Raw genomic sequence first — 5217 nt, forward strand, 5'->3', positions numbered from 1 at the left:
GAGTACCAAACCATGTAATGTAACTTGGACTTTAATAAAAGGGAAATGAGTTTGACCTGAAAAAAAGGAAAGAGCCCAGGGTCCTCCGTATCTTAATAAGCCTCCATCTTTGGACACTGGGGGTGGTGAAGACCCCATACAGACCCCAAACATCTGAAGACTTGGGGGAGACTCCAAATAAAGTAAGTAAGTTTGGCTATGGCACATTTTAAGGGAGATAAAACACCATACCCTGGATCCACCTGAAGTCAAAGGGAGTGAAAACAAGACCCACTCTGTAAGTAAATATCAATGCCAGGTGCTGGTGATAATGTAGCCTGAACGTTCTAACTGGAAAGAGTGATACTGGGATGTATTATGTGGTTCTTTTTTTTTTTCATTTGTGAGTATACCAACATTTATTATTATTGTTTTTTTTATTTATTAAAAATATGGAACGCGTCACGAATTTGCGTGTCATCCTTGCGCAGGGGCCCTGCTACTCTTCTCTGTATCATTCCAATTTTAGTATATGTGCTGCCGTAGCGAGCACTATTGATTCTCTTGAAATAAAAATCTGGGGGGACTTTTCTTCCAGTCTTCTATTCATTATCAGTGATTCTCGACCCAGAATGATTTTCTCCCCCAAGGGATATTTGGCAATGTCTGGAAACATTTTTGGTTTCCAAGAATGGATGATTCTACTGGAATCTAGTGTGTAGAACCCAGGGGCCCCGCCAAGCATCCTACAATGCCCAGGATGCGCCCCACCACAGACAATGATCTGGTCCCTAATGTAAATGGCACTTCTGCAAACCGTAGATGAAGGCAAATACGTTTTAACCCATATACAAAAGAAAATGACAGAAAGCATATAATAGATAACCAAGAAGGACCTACTGTATAACACAGGGAACTCTGCTGAATATTCTGTAATAACCTAAATGGGAAAAGAATCTGAAAAAGAATAGATACTAGTCTATGTATAACTGAATCACGTTGCTGTACACCTGAAACTAACACAACATTATTAGTCAACTATACTCCAATATAAAAAAAATTTTTTAAAAAAAGAATGCATGTAAAACATTCATTAGAGTTTCTGGAAACATCAAGTACTTCAGGGTAATGTTTCCTGGGTGTACATTAAAGTGATAATCCAAAATTTCATTTTTAGAGTGCACACATGTTGACTTCTGTCTCCATGCAGCTTGAAAAATAGAGGCTAATTAAATTATGCCAAGTGTATGGAAGGTTTTTATCCCTGTTGTTTTTGAAGTTCACCGAAGCAGTGTTTGTTCTCCAGCTGAATAAACATCTTCTAAAGTGGATCCGACATTTCAAGTTTGTTTCTGCGTTGGGAGCCCCGTTGGGGAGGGGGGTGGGAAGGTGTCTCACTGGATCTCTTACTGTTTAAAATATAACAAAGGTTGGGAAAGAAACCCTATAAAGTCTGTTTTTATTATGATGTATGAAACAACAATCACGGGAGATCTTTCAAAAAGCCAAGTCCACAACCGAACACATTTTAAATTTCCTATGAGATATTATAAAAGAATGGGCTAGGTTTGATTAGAAGGCAGACCAAGCTGGTTCTCAGAACAGAGGGGCGGTCGGGGTTTGGTGTCGTGTGCACTCATCTTTGTAACGTGATCTTTCCTCCACTCCCCCCCCCTCTCCCCAGCTGTCCAGTGTCCTGGGGGTTCTTATTTTCAGGACAGAAATTGGCAACAGACACTGACCTCCAACTCAGAAAGCTGGGTTCTATGTCAGCTCTACCATCAGCGATGATTATTATTTTTCTTTCAAGAAACATGTATTACGTCTCTTCCAGGAGGTGGGCAGACTCTGAGTGGTTCCAGCGATGTCCACCTCTGGATATTCATGTCCTTGTATAATCTGCTCCCCCTGAGTGTGGGTGGGATCTGTGTTTTGTTTCTAACCAAGAGAAGATGACAAAGGTGAGGAGATGCCACTTCTGTGATCATATTACATAAGACTGTGACTTATGTCTTATGAGCAGGTTCTCTGTATGGACACCCACCATTGCTGGGTTTGATGAAATATGCCGTGAGCTGCCCTATGAAGAGGTCTGCAGGACAGAGAACTGAGGGCAGCCTGACGGCCAGCTAGGAACGCAGCTGCTTAGTCCAACAACCCCTGAGGAACTGAATTCTACCAACAACCCCGTGAATGAGCTCGGGAGTGCATCTTTGCCCCATGGAGCCTTCAGATGAGACACCAGCCCTGGGCACACCTGGATTGCAGCTTTGTGAGATCCTAATCAGAGGACCCAGTTAAACTGACCCCCAGAAGCTGGAGATAGTAAACGTGTGTTCTTGTAAACTTGTGAGTTTGTGATGATTTGCTACACAGCCATAGCTAATGAATACAAGTCATAAGCCAACCATTCTGCTAGAACCCGAGAACAGAGGAATAAATAAGGGACTGCCCCATTCTTCAGTACATGGTTGGATCCCCTGGAAATCAGCCCCCATCCTTAGGTGATTTGCAAATGTCATCTCATGAATACAACAAAAGACACCTTTATGGCTCTTAACACGGGAAATGCCGAGGGTTTTGGGAACTCTGTGCCAGGAACAGATGAAGAGCAAATATATAAATCACTATATCATGCAAACTATTATTATGTTTAGAATGGATAAACAACAAGGTCCTACTGTACAGCACAGGGAACTGTATCCAATTGCCTAGGATAAAACCATAATGGAAAAGAATATAAAAAAAAGAATGTCTATATGCGTATAACTGAGTCACTTTGCTGTACAGCAGAGATTGGCACACATTGTAAATCAACTAGACTTCAATTAAATTAATTAATTAAAAAATAAATCACTACATCACAAGCATCCTACTATATGGCTGTTAAGTGAGGAAAGGGTGAAAGTTGCTGGACAAAGGGAAGATTCACGTCACAGGCAGGACAGAGCTGACCGGGCAAGATTTTCTCACACAAGTCAGGATGCTGCACAATTTAAAACTTAGGAATTGTTTATTTCTTCAATTTTCCATTTAATATTTTCTGACTGAGGTGGACCATGGGTAACTGAAACCACGGAAAGTGAAACCACAGATAAGGTGGGGAGTACTGTATCTGCCTTTGATCTCGCATGGCCTTCTCCACCTGTGTCTGTCTGTGTCCAAATTTCCCTCTTCTTTTTTTTTTTGATTTTCAAAATATTTTTAAATTAAAATAATTTTTTTATTAAAATTATAAAATTTGATATAATTTTATATAAAATTTTATATAAAATTTTATATAAAATTTGTTATATTTTAACAAAATATTTATTTTTTTATTGAAGTATAGTTGATGTACAACGTTGTGTTGGTTTCAGGTGTACAGCAAAGTGATTCAGTTATACGCATGTATTCTTTTTCAGATTCTTTTCCCTATAGGTTATTACAAAATATTGAGTATAGTTCTGTGAGGAGGTCCTTGGTGGTTATCTATTTTATAGATAGTAGTGTGTATATGTTAATCCCAAGCTTCTAATTAAGGACACCAGTCACGTTTTGTAAGGGCCCACCCAAATGACCTCATGTTAATTTGATCGTGTCTGCAAAGAACTTATTTCCAAATAAGGTCACATTCACAGGTACTGGCAGTTGAGATGTCAAACATCATTTTTTTTTTTTGGTGGGGGACACAATTCAACCCATAGCACCATTCAAGTATATCAGCTCTCTGAGCACTTCTCACCATCTTCATTGCAATCACCCTGATCCCAAATACCACCAACTCTTTTCCAGCAAACAACCAGAGTGCCGTGGATTATTAGGGATGTTCCCAAAGGCACATGTGATTTCATTATTCTATAGGACTCACTTCACCCCTTACCATCTTGTCTGTACAACCTGTTCCTCATTCACTCTTCCCCACCCATGTTGTTCCATAAACATGCTAGGTGCCCCTTACCACAGGGCCTTTGCACAACCTGTTCCCACTACCTGGAAAACTCTCCCTCCAGCCGTCTGCTTGAGATCAGCCCTCATGGCCCCCATGCCTTAGCTGAAATGCCACCTTCTCCATGAAAGCAAGCTTGACACTCCTGCACAGAAAACTTCAACTTCTCTTCTGCTCTCAGCTGAGGGCTCCAATTCCCCATATACTCTTCTGCTTTTTAAACTTTCCATAGCATTTATCACCTTCTAGCATTTTCTGTGACTCACAGATGCCTGATGTTTATTCTATAATAGAGGCTTCAGCAGAATGCAAGACATGTTTTTTCCCTGACGTAGCCCAGTAGCTGCAAGAGTCCCTATGAACAAAGGTGAGACTCAGTAGATGTCTACTGAATGAATGAATGAATTCACGATGGATGAGTCCCTTTGAACAAAGGCAGGACTCAGTAGATGTCTACTGAATGAATGAATGAATTCGTGATGGATGAGTCCCTCTGCAAAAAGGCAGGACTCGGTAGATGTCTACTGAATGAATGAATGAATTCATGATGGATGAGTCCCTCTGCAAAAAGGCAGGACTCAGTAGATGTCTACTGAATGAATGAATGAATGAATGAAAGTTAAATGCCTCTCCTGAGATGTCACTAATAAGAATCAGAAACAGGGCTCAAACTCACATTTCCATGTGTAATCCAACCTTCTTTCCACAACAGCAAAATCTAGTAGAAATACATTCACTGATGGTTACCAGCCCATTTTCAAGATGTAACCATAAGGAAAAACCGTTAAGACTCATGTTAAAATAATCTATAGAATGATATTTGGAGGATAAAAGGGAAACAAAACATGACCCTAAAGTACCCCTAAACATTTCATTATCTGCTTATAGAATACAAATTTCTATCAGGACAATTTTAAATGAATCAGCTGAAACTGACCCTATGGAAATTCCTGGAGCTGTAATATTTTAGAATGGCCCTGCTCACATTTTTAGTATAAATACAGTCTCATTTTCTTTCTTACAGTACAAGGGAAAACCAAATAATGTCAACAAACCTCAGGAGAAATAGACGAATTAAACCATCAATGCAAAAACAAATTATTGAAGAAACAAAAAGTTGGACTCAATTCCACAACAAAGCAGTTGCATGCTTTCCAATACTATTGAGGAGTAGCATAAATTTGGTTTTTTAAAAACACTTAATTCCCCTCAATTGCAATTCCAATTCTTGCTTTGCTGTTTGTAGTGGTTTGTTTGTTGCTCTATTGTCCTAAATTGCTTCAGGGAACTAGAATGTAGTCTTGATGCTT

The 5217-nt window shown here is 39.6% G+C and overlaps 1 non-coding gene across 1 annotated transcript; it reads right to left on the reverse strand.

Annotated features, from left to right (window-relative positions):
- Nucleotides 1-425: 425 nt before the first annotated feature.
- On the reverse strand, nucleotides 426-532 carry LOC132358098 (U6 spliceosomal RNA). Its single transcript, XR_009500452.1, has one exon. It is a non-coding gene; the product is annotated as a U6 spliceosomal RNA (small nuclear RNA).
- Between the last annotated feature and the right edge of the window lie 4685 nt (nucleotides 533-5217).

The sequence above is a fragment of the Balaenoptera ricei genome, chromosome X (assembly GCF_028023285.1).
Source record: "Balaenoptera ricei isolate mBalRic1 chromosome X, mBalRic1.hap2, whole genome shotgun sequence".
Taxonomy (NCBI): Eukaryota; Metazoa; Chordata; class Mammalia; order Artiodactyla; family Balaenopteridae; genus Balaenoptera; species Balaenoptera ricei.